The 20,958-nt window shown below is 40.2% G+C and overlaps 1 long non-coding RNA gene across 2 annotated transcripts; it reads left to right on the top strand.

Moving 5' to 3' along the window:
* Window positions 1-11,613: 11,613 nt before the first annotated feature.
* On the top strand, window positions 11,614-20,479 carry LOC128810601 (uncharacterized). 2 transcript variants are annotated; one of them, XR_008438081.1, is made up of 5 exons: window positions 11,614-11,694; window positions 18,013-18,193; window positions 19,473-19,516; window positions 19,966-20,080; window positions 20,209-20,479. It is a non-coding gene; the product is annotated as an uncharacterized LOC128810601 (long non-coding RNA). The 2 variants fall into 2 exon arrangements; XR_008438082.1 differs by lacking the exon at window positions 19,473-19,516.
* The last annotated feature ends 479 nt before the right edge of the window (window positions 20,480-20,958 follow it).

Here is a 20,958-nt window from a genome sequence, read left to right as displayed (position 1 = left end):
AGGTTTTTCTGCTTACATTTTGAAGAATAAAATGCATCTGTGACCCTCAGAGTTCAGATCTGGCCAGCTGGATGCAGGCCCTCACAGTGCAGAGGAAAACATCCCCTTGCTTAAACTGGGGGAACCCAGCTTGTGAATTAATTTCTGGCCAGTTTTAGAATTCACACTTGTAAATACTGAGTAGCTGGGATCTCTCAAGTACAGCTGTAGTTTGCAGCACTGGTTACTTGTGAATAAATTACATTCTCATTGCTTTGTAATTACAGTCAGTCTGACAAAACTGTGCTGGGGTTACTCTATGTTGCTTCCATGACAGCTAAGAGGGATTTCTAAATTTTATAATATGTATAAATTATAAAATATGTAATATTAAAAGGTATAGATATATAATAGATGTAAAAACATCTAGAATATATAAAGACATAGTAAGGAAATAGTCTTCTTGAGTTTAGCCTACAGCTGTATTCTAAATTTTGTGTGAATTTGGACAGAACAGCATAGGGTTTTCTTGCTTAGATGGTAAAAGCCCTCTAATGCAGAGGAGGCATTCGTGCAGTTCTTGCAATGCACAGTGGTGGTATCTATGACCTGCTTTAGAAAACACTTTTTATTTAAGAAGGCTCAAAAAGACATGTCAGTTCTGGGTTTAAACATTTATTTCCCAGTTGTGCTTGCCTACAATAGTATCATCTGTATTTGCCCCTAGATAACAACTTTAGGGATATTTGATGAGTTATAGTGTGGATTATTTATCTTGAAAGGATACCAAGAAACTCAGTCATTGTTATGACTACAGCCCCTCTCAAATAGTCTTTTGCCAAGCCTCTTTCTTTTATGCATGACAATTCTTTGACCACCTTCTAGTCAGTGCTCCAGGATTTTTGATCCCTAGCATAAGCCATACCAGACACAGGCTGAGGATGAGGTTCAAACTGATCTTCCTTGATTGGTGCTGTTCTCTGGTTCATTCAGAGAACAAATTTCCAACAGAAAAATACTATGGAGGACCAGGCAGTGCTTGTGAGACCAAGTTTTAAATTACTCAGTCTCATTGCCTTCATGAATCCTCTCTTACCCCACAAAGATATTTATGCTGAAGATGGCTTTGATGCTAAAGAAAGATTCAGATGGGTACCTGGGTAGATGCATGCATAGCTTGGAAGTATGGCAACATTTAAATCCCTTGTTTAATAAGGAACACTAAAAGGTGTGTTCACAACTGTACTTTCAGAATACATCTCGAAGCTTTCAAGAACAATGGTCTGTGTTATCTAGATGAAGGGTGTCTTGCAAATCTAGTAAAAGGCCTAGAGGCCTTTTACTTTTTCACCCTTGAGGGTGAAAAAGAGAGGGGAACCCATACAACTGTACTTCTTCAAATGAGGGAGGGGAAATAAAACAACTGGGGTTGTATTAGTGTGAGGCACCTGAATCCAAAATGACCCATTTGGTCTCGTGTCCTGGGAAGACATCTCAATCTGCTACATAAGACATCAAGGGTCCAAGCCATAAGAGAACCATTCCTAGATTAGATGTCAAAGCTGATCACATAAATATTCCCTCAGTATCCAGTGTAGGGGTAAAGCAGAGATCACAAGCTGAATGGAGGAGGAGGAGGATTTGTTTTCATGAAGAAATAATCTGGTGGATAGCTAGAGTAAGAGGGAAAACCAGAGAGTATTTGCCTGCTTTCTGTCTTGTAGTTCCTCTTCCCTCTTCCTCAGGAGGCTGGGGTACTTCCTGGATGTAGAACAGTTCTTCATTATGATATTCAGCACACTATATCTGGGCTTCATTGTCTAATTCCTCTGTTTGAGTTGTTGATGCAGCTTGGGCTTGTTTCTGGAATGTGCAGTGAGACAAGGGAAAAACATGGATGCATACAGCTGGTGTGATAAAAGGAGACAGCCAGGTCTTCAGGGTGGTTTTTATCTTGGCTATGTAACAGTTCAGGAAAAGTGTCTGTGGTGGCTCTGAGGTAGCAGGGGGTGTGTTGTATTGGTTCTCTGACTCAGCACCAGCTTCTAGGAGACCAACCCAGAACCACAAACTTGGAGACTGGCAGACAGATAGGGATTCTTGAATTGTTAAATGCATTTTTCTTGTTGAACCTACTTGTACAGAAAAGAATTTCTTCTCCTGTCCGATCCCTCCAAGGTCACCTGGCAGCAAAAGGAAAGGCTGCCCCGTGGGTTGCAGTTTCAGATTAGTGACAAGAATTTGCAGAGTTATCCATACCATGTGCTCCTAAGGAACCCCTGAATGGAGCCCTTGGATCTATGCGTGGGTTTTTACACTGACTGAGTGTGGAGGTTGTATTAATAACTCTCTGTTGTGTAGAGCACAGATGCTGGACTGTGTAGAAAGAGAGCTAAAGGGCTGGATGAAGGCCATGGTCAAGCTCTCTGGCACTTGCTTTGTGACATTCAGTAACTCAATGGCTGCTGTTGTCTTTGTAGGGAAGCTGTGCTCACAAAACCACTTTGAGCAGTCAGCCTGCACAACAAATACCATTACTGATGCCACTCTATTTCCTTCTCTCTGTGGATTTCTAGGTGCCAAAATTTGAAAGGCAGCATCCAGGATGCTCTATTGCTCCTTCTGCAGAGAAACAAAAATACATGATCTGGGAAAAGCTCTGTTTGGTTTGCATTCCATCCTCCCAAAGCAGCATCACCAGCCTTGCCAGTTCCTATGAGGTTCTCTGCTTGGTGACAAGAGAACTTTATTTAGCAGGACATGCCATCAAATAGCTCCAATTGGGAAACTATTAAGATAATAAGCTTAGGTATAAAATACTTAGTATCAGCTCCACAGACAACTTATGCATTGCATAAGTGCATTGTTTATAAATAACCTGTAATATCACATCAATCCCTAACTTCTGCGTGCTGTTTTTCCACTAGGGCTTGGATGATCATTTTATGAACCAATTTCCTGAGATCTCAGCACCCTTCATGCTTTGCAGTTTCTCCTGAGCTCACCTTTCAGGAGCTATACCCAGTGACTGCAGTATGGATATGTGTATAATGGCTTGGCAGGTCTCCACAGTTGTGGAATTTACAACCATTGCTGTGCATGTAAAGCTTGGAACAGCTTTTTTTTTTTTAATTATTTATTTCTGGTGTATGATGAATTAGGCCATCTGTCTCCAGTGTCTGCTGACCCTTCTCCCCCACTCTCCTCTTGCCTGGTATGCTGGCTCTGTCACACAGTCAGCCAAGGTCAAGGTCTGGAGGCTGGGCCTGTGACCTTCGCTGCTGAGCCCTTGAGGGCTCAGTCCTCAGTTTCCCAGGGTAATTCTCCAGTATGTTATGCACCCACTGGCCTGAGATGCCATGCAAGGAGGAGGGATCTGTTTACAGTAACATTAAGAATGTGATAATAGGAACTTCCTTCACACACAGAGCCAGTGCTTGCAGAGTACTTTATTTAAGCCCAAAGTTAACAAGAGGACTAGTTTTTCAAATCATAAATGAGACACTTCCTGGTTTACATCTAAAATGGCAGAGGACACTTGACCAAATGAACTGAACATAAGTCTTAAAATATTGAATGCAGATGCACTTAAACATACTGAGACGAGGCAAGCTTTGATGAAACAAAAATAGCCAAGTAAAATTATCTTGGCTTATCCCATTGTGCTTCTTGTCTGAAATAAAAATATATGATAGTGACATAAGTATCAGCAGCCAAACAGGTATGAAGGTCAACGCTTATAAACTGGGCTAACACTAGTAACTCTAGAACTTGGTCCAAGATTTCTGAGATTAATAGGAATTTTTCAATGGAGTTTAATTGTGCTTTAGATTAAGTGTGTAGATGCAAAAGATTTTATGTAACAGTAAAATGTCTGCAAGCACTTGGGGAATCTTTTGGAAGGTTTCCTGTAAATAGCTAGATCTTTAGCATGAGTGTAAGACTGGAAAGTTTATTTACTGCTGTTGGCAGCCATCACAGGGGATATACAAGTGCCTGGGCAGCTCCTCAGGGAAGTGACTTTTGTAGTATTGCCAGTGCTGTTACAAGATGATGAGTCAAGTATTAAAAAAAACAGTGAGAGTGTATGGAAATGATGGGGCTTTGTTTTTAAATAGAAGGCTGTAAGTTCTTTTTGTTTGATGCTTCCCTTTTGACCTTTAAAGGTGCCTGCAAACCATATTCAAAGCAGTTGTATGTACCCAAAAGGGCCAGGAACAACTCCCCAATCAGAACCTGAAATTGCCATGCAGTAATATGACCAAACGATGGTACAGAGATCATGGATTTACATTAACACCTCTGGAAGAGGTGATACTGAGCTAGCAGAGGGATTGGTGGAATGAGATTTAATGAAACTGACCAGCAATGAGGAAGAGGAGGAAATTCTTTCATGTAGAAAGTAGATGACAGAGCAGACATAGCATGCCTGGAAAATAAATAAGTCTTGTGTTAGTCTAGATCAGGATTACCTCTGACAAGGAAAAGTTATGTGTGGTGCTATGTGAGTTCTATGCACAATATAATTTAACCCAACAACTCCAAAGAGTTGTTAATTTTCAGCTCTCCTTTTTTTTTTTTTTTTTTTTTTTTTTTTCAGCTTGACTGCATGTTTTTGTACCTCTTTTGGCTACAGTGTTCAGAGGTTTGTCTTGTGGGTCCAAGCAGTCCTGTCTGGATGTGAAGTAGCTGAAGAGGTTGATGCTGAAGGCTGATAATTGCAAATACAAATAGCTGGTCTCACCCCTTGAGAAGAGTCCTGCCTCTTTCTAAAGATCAGAGCCTGCCCAGACTCAGCTGTATTTGTCTATTAACAGATAAGATTACTGCTCTGAGATGAGGTCCTTCTTATGCTGCACTAAAAGCTTGGTTTTAGAGCAGTCACAGGTATGTGAGGCCACATGACTGCCTGTCTTGGTGCATGAAGCTGGATGCTGTGCCACTCCCTCACATTTGGCCTAGAGTGTACATTCACAGGCACTTATAGGACCACACTGTAGAGAATTAGTAGATCTGCCATAAGGGAGCCTTGGCCCTTCTGTAACAGGCAGCACAGACATAGCCTTGGTTTTTCTGGAATTTAGCTTAAAAAAAACCCTTAAGTCTCTCTCAGTGACTTTGCTGGGAGTTACTGTGGAGTGAACTAGAGGAAGAGAAAATTAATCCACTGCATGTAACCTCACTGTGAGAAAATGGGGGTTTGGTGGTGGAGTGACTGATAAAAAGTTTAATGTGTTTTCTTGTTGCTTTTTTTAGTGTTGAAGTGTTAATGAGCCTTAGAGACAATTTTTGATCAGTTCTCAGTGTATGCCACAGCATAAGGGATCATAGTTTCAAGAACAGAGATGGACTTATGAGTTGAAATGAAAATCAAACATTCCCTTCATTGTTGTTATAATAGTTCCTCTGTACTAATAATCCCTCAAAGACCAAAGCAAAAAATGGCTTGCTCCTTGTAAGGGAGAAAAGTTCAGAACCATAAAATTCAGATTACTTTGAGACTTCTGTCTCTCTGACTTTACCAACTGGCAGAAAATTACATGACATCAAACAATTACTGGAAAAGAGCTTATTTAATTTTGAAATTAACTGGAAATTGTCACATGTATTTGTAATGCTAACAGCTGTTTTCATGTCACTTTACTGCAAAAGAGAGCAACATTATGCCTGGATAAGAATATAGAAGATGAAGCTGTGAACTGTGATAGAGATATAAGTTGAACTTAATGGGATGCACAGTCAGGTATTTCTGCTGTCTGTACTGCACCTGTTAGGTGTTTTTTCTTTTGTTTGTTTTGGAGATTTTTTTAAGAGTTGAATGTTAAAATGAATTAAATTAATTCTTAAATTTAAATAAATATTTTTACTTCAAAACAGTTCAGATGAAATATGCAAATAACAATCCTGTCCTAAAAAGGAGTTGGAAAAATATCTACTTTTTCATTGTTGTTTTTGTAACATGATGAAAATACCTCTATGGGAGCTCAAGCCTTCTGTAATTTCTTACACATTGATCTAGGTCATATGTTTTTAGGGAAGGAAACAAAGAGGGAAGGTAGTTGCAGTAAAACTCAGCTGCAGGCAAACATGGGTGAGTTTTGCCAGTGAAGTCTATTTCAGAGTGGTTTATTGATCCTTTGCTACCTCTGATTAGTGTGGCTTCCCACACAGCTATTGGCTGCCTTGAAAGATTTTTGGTAAGCAGACTAAAGAAGTATGGTTCTAATGAAACAACATTTGATGCACAGTGTATATCTGAAGGATTATCAGAGGCCTTGGGTATACAGTGAGATACAAGCCTGTGGGCCAAGTGCTTTCAACCACTATCAGTATAATAATTCATACAAAAATGTGCCATTTTACCCATCTAATTGTAGAATTTGCAGGGAAATTAATAAAATCCAAAATAAAATTATGTAGGGTGTATTGCTATCTGGTGTGAAAAGCAAAATTATTTCAAGATTTGCATATCTGCTCTGACCTAAAAACCCAATTCCTTAAAAAAAACACATTTAAAGCCAAACAAAATTTATGGAAGCTAACAGTTCTTCCTGCAGCAAGACTTTAACAGTATCCAGGGTCCATTAATCATGTTCATTGGTGGGATCCCAATTGCAGTTTCTGAGATGGCTTTCTGGGTTTGGGACTTGGGTGTTCTGTTTGTCTTAACCTTCCTTCCACCAAAATTGACATCCTTATAACAGCACCACAAATTATGCCCTTATGAAAAATCTCATCAGGATCATTCAGAAAAGTTTTAAGGCTAATTATTTGTTGCTCACTCAAAGGAGTCCTATTTATAGCAGCAAAATCCTGTCTTGTATCCCTTGAGCTGGACTGGTAAGAGGAAAAGACCTTTCACCCACTGCTTAGACTGTCAGGAAAATAGTTTGGGTTGTGGGAGGACAAATAGAGATTGAGAGCAGCCTGGGGGATGGCCTGCAGCCACACAGTGCATTTGTCATCAGTTTGTAGGTCTGCCCATCCCTTGCTGTTGAGCATAGGCTGTTAGTACTACAGTTTCCACTGTAGTGGAATATTCAGTGAAGATGCTGAGAAAAGCCTCCCTGAGTGTATTATGCAATCTAGTATGCAGAATTGGAGCTGAAACAGCCCATTCAGTAGGAATGGGTTTGTTTTAAGTCATTCTTCCAGCACAGGTTTATCTGTGTGGACTGGAAATTACAATATTAAATGCCCAGCACGGAAATTTTGTGTGAGCATTATCAGACTTAAGTTTTCTCAGTGACTGTAGTCTGGGCTTCCTGCTGGCACAGGAGCTTCCACTGGCAAGGTTTTCAAACACTAATGCCTGGAATTATGAAAGGAGGAATAAAAGAAGAGAATGTTTTCTCTGTTTCACTCCTTCTGCATGACAATGACTATTAAAAACTTTTGCTCTTCTCTCACTTCCCACAAGCAATTCCTTTTAAGATTCCCAGCTGAAACAAAGCCATGGCATTTTTCCACCTGAGTAAAATTGCTCAGTTTTCTTGAAAATAAAGCCTTGGATACCAAAAAGTTATATTTTTAATGCTGCTTTTATTTTCCCTTCTCCAGATTTACACATAAAATACATGTATACAGAAGACTTGGGGTGTTTCAGATACTGAGTGTATCAGCTTCCTCTCCTGAGCTGAGTCAAGGCAGTTATCTGCAAATGAAGCTGAGGCAGCTGCACAGCTGCTGCATCCTCAAAGTTTGAGTTGCTTACTGTTGCCACCTCTCTTTTGCTGGGTACAGCTCATCACATTCAAGGTCAGCCTTTCTCATTCTCGCAGTGCACGTGAGGTTGTGAGCACTTGCATCTGATTCCTGTAGTACTGAGACCTGTCCAGAGGTGCTGCATGTCTAATCTTAAAATAGATTCACCAGATGTTTAGTATCTGAGTGCAGTGTGATTATTTAGTGAGGATTATATTTCTTTTAAGTTTTAAACAGTAATGCAATTGGGCTGTGTTCTTAATGATATGTTCATTTCAATGAGTACAGCCGGTGCTGCAGTGGTGGAAGGCAGTTTTTGAATCCATGTGATGCATCACCACCACGTGCTTGGTGCCTTGCTACTGGCCTGATCTTGTGAGGTGTTCATCACAGTCCAAAAATAAAACTTGCTCACAATGTGATGTATGGAATAGTCTTACAGGGGAAGGTGAGGGAGAGTTTTACTGCTTGTATCACTTGACATTGGGACTGAATGGAAACTGGAAAATATTATGCCACAGCAATAGCCTTTCAAATTGCCTCTAGGTTTGCAGGAAGCAATTACAAACATTTATAATCCACTATATAGCTTTCTTTTCTTCATTCCATTAGCTTAGTTTCATAGAATTTCTTTTGTTTGGTGTGAAGGCCAAGTATTCCCAAAGGGTAAAGGATTTTGTTGGAAAAACTGCTCAACTTTCTGTCTAATTCTGATGTTCTGTTAAAAGGTTATATTAATAAACAAATGATTGTTATAAACAAATGAAATTCCAGCACCTAACTACACAGACTCAGCATTTCACTGCAATCACTTTGAGCTACAGCTAGGCCTCTTGCCTGAGGCTGCAATTCTCCTACTATAAAGCAATTGGTCACACCTCATTATTGAGGTTATTTGCAATAGTGTGCAAAGGACCAAGTAACAGATGTTTTGAAATGGCTAATCAATTTTTATAGATTTAATTAGGTTGATGCCTGCACATATTTCCAATGTGCTTTTCCACCAAAGCTAGGGAAAGGATCTTAATTTCAAATTCAGCCAAGCCTTTGTGAGGCTCAGAGCATAGTTAGAGCATAAGTATTACTTGCATGCTATTATGATATTGTATTTTGGCCACTTACACTGGAGATTCTTTTCTCTGAACTTCACTCTTAGAAAGTTACATTTGGACTTAGATGTATGACACTTGTTGTTTGGAGTGACACACACAAATCCCCATATACCAGAATGAAAATTCAGCCCTAATCATCAAAGGGAAGTGAGGACTAAATGAATGTGTCATGCGTATCCAATTTCTCCACTGATCATCCAGAGAAAATAAATCACAGTGGATGTCCTTCCATTTCTTATTTGTTTCAAAAGCTAGAAGGAGTTCTCTGTTAAAGTCACCCTGGGTTTCCCCAGGGAATACTAAAATAAATTAATATTGTCTGATTAAATATTTTGACCCATATTTAAACCACTGGAAAATGATAGGCCTATTTTATCATGGCAGCAGGCCAGCTTTTTTTTTTCTTGGTGTGCTACTGGAATCAGAGGATCAAATCTTAACTGAACTAATAACCAATTTCATTCATTTTTAATACATCTTTTTCTTTTGTAACTGTACTTTTCCAGATAGATTTTTCATGTATCAATCGCTCAGCAATGTCTATTGTCCATCTGTGCTAAGATCTCCTATCATCTTCCTGTTATACATCAGAAAAGACTGCAAAAGTGATCCACAGAAAAGAAAAGAGATAAAAATGGTGAAAGGCATAGGCATTGCAGAAAGGTATGGCTTGATTAAGTGGAAAATTTTAAATGGTACACATTGCAGATAGGTATTCAAGTCACATTGATTTCAATGAGAATAAGATAGCTTACAGTCCCTCATCTCTCTGAAATGTTCCCTTGCACCCTAAGGCAATTTAATTTGGAAAGAATTGTTGGAAGAAATATGATAGGTGTATAAAATGAGCAGTATAAAAAGCATGCTGCCACAGCAAGGGCAGTGCCCTGAGATTCAGAACCTGCTCAGAAGTTAATTGAAATCAATTGGAAAGACTTCTGTTGACTTAAATAAGCTCTGGATCAGCCCTTGTGAGAGCTACTTTCAACACCCAGGTCTACCACAAATTTTTGAATGGCTCAAAGTACGTAATTCAGAGCCATATCCAGAAAGGGGGCCAGATATTGGCCATTGGTAATGGGATTGCTCCAAGTGAAGAGAGTGTGAAAGGTTCTCTGTGCAGCCTCACACTAGGGCTCTTTTCAGAAATGTGTTATGAGCTGCTAATGTAAAAAAAATAATGATCTGTATTTAACCTGTGGTGCTTACAGTTGTAGGATGTTGTCCAGATTATTTAAAAATATTTAAAATATTAGGATTAAGCATTTAGGATCTATAAACAGCATCTGTAGTCAGATTAGTTTTGATTAGTCAGATTAGTTTTTCACAGGCCACCAATCCTCATGTTTCCCAGCATAAACTCACCACGAGCTGGAATAATGAAGCAGATACCTCAAAGAAAGAATATGTTACTGTTAAGCAATTTATTGTATCATTTACATATTTTGTTATTCAGCCTTTATGTGGATGGAAAGAGGATCTATTCTCACTGCCTGGAGAATGGCAGAGCTGTCTATAATTTGTGTAACTGGGGCCATTCCCTTAAGGTGATGGAGGTTCCTGGTGAGTTCTGGACCCTTCAGACCCAATGGGCCAGGTCTCTCTGGCTGCTCTAACCCCTCACAAGCTCTAGCAGTGTTTTTGGTGCAGTCAAGAAGGCGCTGCAAGCAAAGGAGCTGGGCAGTACTCTGTGGGATGGAGCCTTAGCCGTCTGAAATGACATCAGCTCAGATGGTCAGAGCATGGTGTTAATAACACCAAGGTTGTGGATTCAATCCCTGTATGGGCCATTCACTTAAGAGTTGGACTTTTAATAATTTGCCCTCTAATCATATCCTAGGAAAGGACAGACAGTTTAGCTGGAGATATTAAAAAAGCTCATCTGGAAGCAAACATTTCAGCCAAATAACTGCTTCTGATCATTGTTCAAATTCCATTTTGTTAATGCTTAACCCAAACCAACTTTTATGTCAATATTTTGAGAATTGAAGGAATTCATTTTATGCTTACACGTTTACTCCAAAAAAAAAAAAAAAAAAAAAAAGAAAGAAAAATAATCACTGATCTTGTGAAACCTGCACCAAAGTCAGACTTAGGGAGAGGTAACTTGCATTTTAATTGAATTCCTGCTGCTTTGCCTGTTATATATTTATATTAGCTAAAGTAACTTCCATACAAAAGAAAGAGACCAGTCCCAGAAACTCAGAAGACTGGAAATTAAGGTAACTTTGGAGAGATGGGAACATGCAGTTCAACCTCATCCTCTGAAAAGGCAGAGGAATTTGAACTTTCCTGACATTTCTCTTTACTAAGGACTTTTTTTAAAATTACTTAGAATTTTATTGAACTGGAACTACTCAGGTTTATATATCTTTCCCTTTGGATTGTGTCTTACCTTCCTTCTGCCTGTCCATATCAATGGGATTTTTTTTTTTAATCACGGGGGTTCTGAGATGTTTTCTTGCCTCTTTCAAGCATGTGACCTCACTTGCAATGTCTGTGCCTCTGCTTACAGTTTTAGTGTCTCTTGAAACTGAGAGGGTAAGGACACAACTTGCTTGTGAGAAAAGTTAAGAGAAATTATGTAATTCTTTCAGGAGTATTACCTTTCTCCTAGGCTATTCAGCATGAGTTGATTGATAAAGTTTGCCTGAGGCTACATATTTTTTGATAATTGATCAACTTACTGGAAAAAAAAACTAAGTGACATGTCAAGTTCTCTATGAAAAAACAAGTGGAAAGGGAAAAAAAGGAAGAGGAAAGATGTGATTTTAAAAGCTTCTTTTTCTTTTTTATAGCTTTTTGTCCCAAAAGTGCCCTGTTTAAGAAAAAAAAAATAAATTGAGTAGCCTATATATTGTAACTCCAACCAAATGTATTTCTCTGTGAACTGTGAAAGGTAAGGGAGCTTTCAGTGCCTAAGATGGATTATGTGTTCTTTGGTTCAAGGAGACCACTGCCATCACTGTTTCCAGAAATGAGCATTTCCAGAAATCAGAATTAATTTCATATGAGATTTTAGGTAGGCTTTAGGCTTTAGCCTTTTCCTGGCTGAAGGCTGTTTTTGTTTTTTCTTGTATCCCGAGCATGAAGTAATCAAATGGCTTTGCTTTGGTCTGTTTGCAGACTGCATGGTAGTCCTTGCATTCCAGATTGTATGTGTGCAAGGTTTGGAAGATTAGTAATGATGTGCTATCACAGCCAAGGGCAGTCCAAGTAAAAGCTTTGTGGACTGTGACTGATGGGTGAGGCTTTGCCACTTCTTTCACCCTGGGATTGCTAGCCACAGTCTCATCATACATCTTTTTTTAACAGTGGAGGGAAAAGGGCCTGCATTTATGAGTGGATTAAAGCATCTGAGTTTTCAGACAGGATTCTTTAAGTGCAAACTATCCTGATATGATCGTATTTATTTTATATTTTGTATGTAGAGACATGTCTTATTCAAGACTTTTACTTGAACTGCCTATTAGCCAGCCAAAATATTTAATAACTTGGATTTAAACAACCATCAGTTAAACTAAGATTTCCATAGGCTCTGGTTCAGGGTTTCCTGGATAGAGCTGAATTTAAGGGCCACTCCACGTGTGAAACATCATTTTCTGTTTAGGGCCTGTGTTTGCAATGGCTTCTGTGTCTGGGAGAATGATGCATTCATTCCTTAGAGACACTGTATGACTTCCCTTTCACTAGGAACAAATACAAACATTCAAAATGTTTGTGTGATCTCTGCTTCTGTCTCTCTCCCTAAGAAAACATCCTTTTCTTCTTCTTTACTTTGACTGTATCACTTTCAAGACCCTCTTTAGATGCATGGTCATGCCTTTTATTAATATAAATTGTTTGCCATCTTCAAGCCACCTGAACCATGGACCTGTAGGGACTATGAAGACTTGCTGGACCTGCAGACTACATAAGTTATATTAACTTTTGTACTTCTTGCTTTCCAATGGATTTTTCATTGCCATTCCAGAGTTTGCTTGCTTCAATAATCATGGCTAATGGGACACCCAGGCGTCTTGCCCCAAAGTTGGATCATGTTTGACTCATTCCTGACAGATGGTTTGTGCAACCTATTTTCAAGCTGCTATGTCAGGTGTTTCAAAAATGGGTATATTCTCTCATTTGTGACTAGCAGATTTAATCTGAACTTCTCTTGCTGTGACTCAAGTCCGCTTTCCTCTCTTTTCTTCACCTTGGGGATCAAAACCAATGTATTCCATTTTCTTTAAATGTTATTTTCTGCTTTCAGTCTTTTCATTTCTAGACTGAGCAATGCCCTTTCCATCATCCTTTTTTTGGTGACTCTTCTTTTGTAGGCTTTTGGTTAGTCCTATCCTTTCTTCTGAATTTTTCAATCCATTTCCTAGTGAAAGTACCACTGCCAGAGTGATGTAGTGTTCTTACTGAGGCCTTATCACCACCAAAAAAAAAAAAAAAAGGGAATTACATCAGACAAAACTCCTATTTATATAACTTAGTTTGCTGGATGCCTTCCTTGCATGATGTTGTTGACTCATGTTCAGCTGTGATCCTCTGTAATACCCGCAAGTCTTGTTCAGAACAACTGTTTTCTGTCTAGTCATTCTCCATCCTGTACTTTCCCAGACAATATTTTCCTTTCCTAAGTACAGGACTTAACACCTGTCCTTCCTCAGCTGAATCCTGTGTTCTTCACAGTTTCTCTGATCTTTCCAAATTGTTCTGAAGACTTGTTCTCAGATCCAATTTGCCTATAGCACTTTACCCCACATGCACATTTCAGACGTGTGATCTGTTCCGTTACCCAGACTGTTGAATAACAGTATAGGAAAAGGAATTAACCCTTCCAGATTTCCAAATTATACGCCTTTCTAGTTTGACAGCAGACTACTCATACCAGCTGTGACTGAAGGTTTCCAAGAAGCTATGCATTCATCTTCTTGTAGCCTCATCTACAGTATGCTACTAGTTCTCTTTTAAAATTATTTTCTGTGATGGTGGAGCTTTTGCTGTGTTACCTGTGAGCACGAGTTATTGCTCTTTAATTCATGTTTCTTTTTACCCCGATATTTATTTTTGCTTTTTGTTTTCTATGCCCTTCCTCACAAGTTGCTGATAAAGAAAGAGGTAAATTCACTACTAAAATGGGAAGTAATAAAGGAGAAGCCCTCCAGAGCTCAAGTCAAAACATATATTATTCTTAGTATTTCCCTATCCTAGATGGCACATTTCAATAAACTAATTTGACATCACAGTAATAAGTTATGTGTTTTCCTCCATGGTTATAATAACATTTTGGGGTTTTTTCCCTTGATAATTTTCTTTCAATACTGTTGTTTCATTTTTCAGTCCCTATGATAATAATTTACAAAATTTATGTTACAATCCTATGTATTGCATATTCTTCAGCTTCCTAATAGGGAAACTACTTTAAAAGTCCTTGTAGATTTTCTAACGGGAAGAAGCAAGTGAAAGGTTAGCAACTGTGGTAGTTCAGTGAAACAAAAAAGAACTGTAGGTTCTAAACTGAAAGGCTAATTTTAGAAGATGACCTCAACAGGTGAGCAGATCATTTCAGGTGACTTCAGAGTCCTTTGCTTCTCTGCATTAAATGTCAATGTGCATTTCTCTGTTGACTGTTACCCCGAATATATAGATTGCAGGAGCTGAGTTAGATTCCAGATCAACAAGATCATGTTTTCCACTGGAAGTATTCCAGATGATGATAAACATCATCAAATAACTTCAGGCTCACCATGAATGTTGATGAAAGCATATCTCAGACTTCAGCGACACATAGTCTCACCTACCTTATCTAAATGCCATGAGAGTTGTTTGAAATCACTGTAGTATCTATGCAGTAAATGCTACATGGATTTGGCACACTTTTGCAAGCCTTCTTTCAACTGTAGATCTGGCCTCACTGCTCTAGACTGCCTATGCTTACATGACAGCAGGTCAGAATGTCAGTGGATTCCCCACTCTTGTTCACTCAGGGCCCACGGTTCCCTCAAGAAGGTTGTCTCAATGTAATGGCTCAGCGCCACTGTCTGGCATGCAGAACATTCCTGGTTTGTCTCCGGAGATCCGCACTGCAAGTGCTGACATGTAACACCACAGCTGTGCAATTTGTCAGCGGACAAGGGGAAGGAGCCGTGCCTCGCTCCGTCAGGAGGCAGTGCAGCTCTGGCAGTGCAACTCTGGCCTTGGCTCTGCGCGAGCTCCGCAGCCTCCCAGAGCCAGGACACCTCGGCAGCTCGTGCCAGCAGGCGGGGCTCGCACAAGTGGCCTGTCAAAAACTCAGTCCTGCAGAACATCTTTCACAAGTGAGAGGTCCCAGGAACGGGTCTGTTTGCCATAGAACAGACCACCATACCCTCACTATAACCAAACGTCATTTATAGGGGCGTAAATTGTGCAGTCTTTGGTGCTGTTCTACTTAAGCAGATTTCCATAAATCACTTATCTTCGTATAAAATATTAAAAGACTCTACTTTGTAATCTAATTTATACCCAGTTTGTCTTTGTGTGTCAGTAGTATTTATCATTATCAAATGGTACTCAGCAGTTATGCAAAAATCAGTGTTTTACCATGGGTAAAGAAACCATTAAGTTTAGACTTTACCTTCAGCTTCTACCCTTTGAACTTGCATACACATAAAGAAGAATTAGTATTTAAAGGCTTGAAAAATTAAGCTTTTTAAGGTCTGGATATTACTTCTAATATAGTATCTTTAAAATTAAAAATTACTGAAGTAAAATCTGTACAAAATATATTAATTATGAGTAGTTTTATTAATAGTGAAAATGTGATAGTTATTAATTACCACTTTGGCAACGAGAGGAAAAACTCCCCATGCATACATTAGAAAGGAGTGGGGTAAACAAATAAATAAGCAATTATTGTTAATTCTCATGTGCTTATGGGGCCATGAAGGATGAGAACCAGAAGTGAGGATGACTGGAAGCAGACCAGTTACACCATGATATGAATGGAAGTATGTAATAGTGAAGGCACGGAAAGATAAGTCAGGTTATTAACATGCATATTTCAGTTATCAGAAAAGATGAGAGTAACATCAAGGATTTTTTTAAAAAGCCCTTTTTTTTCCTCAGAGTAGTTTAACATTCATTTTTTACTGTTTCCATTATGTTTTCTTTAATTACATTCTGCTGTTCTTTAATACAGCTAAAATGGTAAACATTTGCCATTTCTGCAGCTGGAAAAGAGCATGATACAAGACATTAATGACATAAGCCAGTCTTTTGGGATCAAAGAGTGTGTATGCTTCCTAGGTATGATCAGTTGCACATTCCAATATTTTCTAAATTTATAATATGTGAATTGAGGATTATGTTGTCACTGGCTCAAGGTGCTGAGGGAATACACAGCTTCTCACAGTACCTGCAAAAAGACATCATTAGTTTATTCCACATTGTTCCGCATCAGGCTTAAAATTCTGCGATGTTTGCCTTTCATTAGCTGGCTGTCCCAGCATATTTGAAAGTCTCAGCTATCCATAACTGAGTGTCTGATAGCTTATCTCCAAAGGTTATTCTTTAGCATCTTGATCTGCTTGACTCTTGAAAGCACATGATCTGCACACTGCAGCAGTCAGTCCAGCTCCTGAGTTTTGTTTTTCACCTTTCAGAAGTCTGGAACCAGGGCTGTATCTCTTGGTGAATCATTTGTAAGCATCATTATCTGGTTACTCATGGGTTGATTATTTTGCTCTTAGTCAAAACAGAAATATTTTGTGCTTAGTCAAATTCTTCAGGTGATTCTGTTCTCCTATAAAAACATCTGCTCTATAACCATCTAATTCTAAAGGACTAGATCTCCCCTGTATTTTCCTTTCAAACTATTAGGAAACTTCGTTCTTTCAAAAATATTGAAAGAAAATTTTGTTTGTTTGCTTATAAAGCAACTTGCAGGCTTGAGCTAAATTTTACCTGGTCCTTTATAAATGTAGCCTGAGTATTTCTGAACACCACCTTTTCAATGACATGCAGTCATGAGCAGCAGAGCCCACACAGGTGCAGGAAAATACAAAGCCAGAGTAACTGCAAAAGAACCTACCAGTTGTGGCCACCTGTTGCCATTCACATCCAGTGAAAAGAAAATCACTGAAAAGAAAAAAGTCAAAAGTGGTGCTGACTGAACTATTTTTCAGGAGAAGCTAATAGAAGTAAATAGAGACTTACCCAGAAGGCGAATTTCACATACCTAGGCACTGGAAATTTCTGCTTCAGACTTCAGCTTCTCTATCCAAACAATGATCGGAGAGAATAAGAAAACATGTACAGCAAGCTCCAGAAACAGGGTTCAGGGTAACCTGGGAAAACCTGATGCATTGATAACCATAAACTGACTGAAGTGTTTTTTCATTTTTTTTTAACCTGAATTTTCCTTCATTAGTTTTGGAAGTTGAGTGAGAGAGTGCTTTTCTACCTCTCTCCACAGTGTTAAGGAGTACGATGCAGCCATTCTTCCTAGATGAAGTCTTTTATTCCTGCAACTGGATACTTGTGTTACTTCAGTCCTATTTCAGAGATGACATCTCATTCTACATGAAATCATGTTTGTATTTTAATGACTATTGCTGTTGCAGAAATGTCACAACACTCTCTAGATCACACTTTATAAATATGAATTGAAGTACCTGTGCAGAGTAGTAACAGTAAAAACAGAGTTTATTCTCCATTGAGTCTGGGTCCCTTACCCACTTTGGGAATAAACCATGTCAGACATGCAGTGGTACCTAAATTGGTGCTGCTCATTGCTGTTTAAGTGAGCTGGACATTTACCCCTGGGCACAACATGCACAGCTGGGCCAACCCTGGCCCTGAGGTACTCACATTATCTAGGTTTTCCATATTTCTTTTTTTTTTCCAGCTGCTTATTTTCCCTGATAATGAAGAGTTGATTATACATTAATTTTCAGAAGATTAAAATTAAGGCAATTAATTCTCCAAGGATTGAATTTCAGGTCACAGAATAACAGATTTAGGCATGAACCAAGAAAGGCCTTAGGCAGAGTAATAGGCAGATTGACATCTTTTATTCTTAGATGTGTTTCCTTGCTACTGTGTAACTCTACAGTTAAATAAGCTCTTAAAGCAATGAAATCATTGCTGGTTTTGTTATTTGATGCTGAACTATTTGGGGACACAGTGTCTGTGTGTGCCTGACTCCATCACTGTCCTACTTTATGATCCCTTTCTTTTTCTCCAGGTTCTGCCTGTGCCTTTCTTGATCTGCTCCTAAAAATGGAATATTCTGTGTGTGAGTTCATTTACACCAGAGAGCTGCTTCTGATTTACTCTCATGCAAGTTAGAACAGCAGTTAGATCAGGATTTCAGTTTTAGCATGCAGACTGCTACAACTGGAAACTCCAAAAAGGCATTGTAAGAGGTGGGAATTATATAATTGTACTGGGAGATGCAGTAAGCATATTAATCTCAGCTGAAATTATTATCCAGGAGTGTTTTTTGCATAAGGTCTCATTAATACCCATGGCACAGATACTTTAAAAAAATCAACAGTTTTAATCTAAAATCATAGGTATTTAATACATACAAAGTCAGCAACAGGAAAGTCAGTGTTTTGCCAATATTTTTAACAAAATCTCTATTAGCTGACAGACACAGAATATGTCTCTAGCCAAATCCTACAGCTCTGATTTTTCCATGAGCATAACTATGTTCCATGTAAGAAAACAGGAACTTGTAGAGCTGTTAGCTCTTGTTCAGTTCTACTGCCAAACCCTAAAAGTGTGTTTTTTGGACTAGCCACTGTTGTTTCTCTCTTATGGCAGTGCTCCAGAAATACTGTAAGGGTTGGCCAGAAAACTGCTTATATTGATTTCTTGAATATGAGAGTCCATGAACATGGTCAGTCTGTGCCTGCTCACACCCACCCACTTATTTCCTTGTAGGACAACCTCTGAGTGAGCCTTTGCTACTGCATTATGGTAAGGCAGGGACCAGCTGATGGTGAGGAGTCAGTGCTTTTGTCACACCAGATCATGCCAAGCCAAACACTGGGATATGACAGAAAAAGAGAAAAAAAAACCCAAAAAACCAACAACAACAACAACAACAAAAACCACCTTGACAAGAAGCAGACACAGGGATGAGAACTGTTAAAATAAATGGAGAAAATCTTTGCAGAGTTTTAGGACCCCATGCTGAGACTGAGTGCTGAGTTGTACAGTGGATGTATTAAGTGCAGAAATAGTAGTGCCTAGTAAAACACACTTGATCCATTATTACAAGTGATGTAATACGTCTGTGCGAAGTAACACGTTCTTGTGACTATCCACCTCCTAATCCAGGGCCATGCATTAGTGTCATAGCTGTGCTCCTGTTGCCCTCTGAGCCATGAGTCACCATCTTTCACTTCCTCAAATAATTACAGGCAGCAGTTGGCTGTTGCTTGGTCTCAAGGGCTTTCACTGTTACTCAGGAAATTCACACAAAGCCACTGTGGATTATCAGTGGACACCTGGATTTTCTTTAAACCTTGGGCAGAGATGGTCCCACATGTTAAATTTTTTTTTCCCATGAGTTGCCTCACCTGTCTGTGAGACCTTACCTTTCCTTTGTATCTTGTAGCTACACAGTGCTGACCACCCCTTGGCCCTCACTGAACCAGAAAACACGTAATTTGCAAATTTTTTTTTTCCTTGTAGGAAAGGATGTGAAGCTCCATTTTTTGTATTTCTCAGAATATAGTGTAAGTCAATGTGTCTAAACAAGTACTGATGGCTATTCATTTTTAGAAGGTGCATTTAGTGTTACATTACCATTAAGCAACTGTGCAACTGAAATCTGGCCCAATTCTCCCCTGCCCTGCACCTGGTTGGTGCTCTCCATCTGCAAAGTGTAAAGTACGTGATTAATGCAACTAACTTAAAATTTTCCAGTCACCGGAGGTGGCATTTTGCTCCCATTTAGAAGGCTACATATTTGTAAATGACTGTGCCAGGTGCAGGAGAGGAGAACCTGACCCCTTCAAAATTTGTCTTCCCCCTGAATTAGGATTAATTTTTCAAAGAAGCCAGGATGTTTCTGCTTTCTTCGGGGTGTGTTTGTGCGTGTGTGTGTGTGTGCTGGGGGGAGGGTGCGTGGCAAGCAGAGGTAGTGCAGGAGCAAGTACTGAAATGGTCCCTCTCTAACAAACAGAACGTTACAAAGGGAGCGAGAGCTGGAAGAAACATTCTCAGTGCTACTTGTTTAATGCAAGAGTGCAATTTCTGCTCCATCGGTCATCTGAAATTTCCTACCAAAACGTGTGCAGGTAAAACGTTTTTTGTCACATTGTATCATCAGGCAGCAATTCCACTCCTTAGTGCTGTGTTATTACAGCGCAGGTAAAGCCTTCCTGAGTAGGTCATGATCGCCCTTAACGTACGTATTTGGAAGCAGGAAGCCCAGGATCGACGTCCTTTATTAAAAGCTCAGACGTGGTTGGGCCCAGCTGTAGAGATGATTTGTTACTCGAGAAGGTTTATTAACTGGCTGGGGAACACTCCTCTCCCGTTTTATATCAGCCGACAGAGCCTATGTCTGATAAAGGACTGATAACATTTCTTCAGAGGCGCTACCAGCGAGCGATTAGAACAGTACACACGCTTTTCCCCTTGCCCTTGGCGTTTGATGACAGTAAATTATTGCCGAAGTGTGAAGGCATTGCTCACTCTTTGCTGTACAGCCTGTACTTTGCCAAGCGCGGTCCCCGGGACCATCCCGGGCAGGGCCAGGTGCGCCCGAGCCACCCTGCCCCGAACAGGTGTGCCCGAGCTACCCTGCCCCGGCTAGGACACAGGGCAGAGCCGCCGGGCTGTCGCGGGGCGTGGGTCCCTCCCGTCGGGCAGGTGCGGGCAGAGGAGGGAGGGAACGGGCCCGGCGCCCAGGTGGGGTGGGGCCGGGCCGGGCCGGGGGCTCCGCCCGCCCCTCCCTCCGGCTCGGCCAGCGCCTCTGGGGCTCCGTGCAGCACCGGCCGCCCCCGCCGGTGGCCGCAGCCCTCCGGCAGGGCGGGCTCAGTCGCAGGGGGTTGCTTGTCCCGCCGTCGCCAGCCCGGCGGGGGGGCGCGGGGGGAGCGCGGTTGTCTCCAGGGCCGGTCCTCTGCCCCCTCCCTCCCTTCTCTCTGCCACCCTCCCTCCCGCCGCCGCGGCC

The sequence above is a fragment of the Vidua macroura genome, chromosome 8 (assembly GCF_024509145.1).
Source record: "Vidua macroura isolate BioBank_ID:100142 chromosome 8, ASM2450914v1, whole genome shotgun sequence".
Lineage (NCBI taxonomy): Eukaryota > Metazoa > Chordata > Aves > Passeriformes > Viduidae > Vidua > Vidua macroura.
The sequence above is the reverse complement of the archived record's forward strand: the minus strand, read 5'-3'. Positions and strand labels throughout refer to the sequence as shown.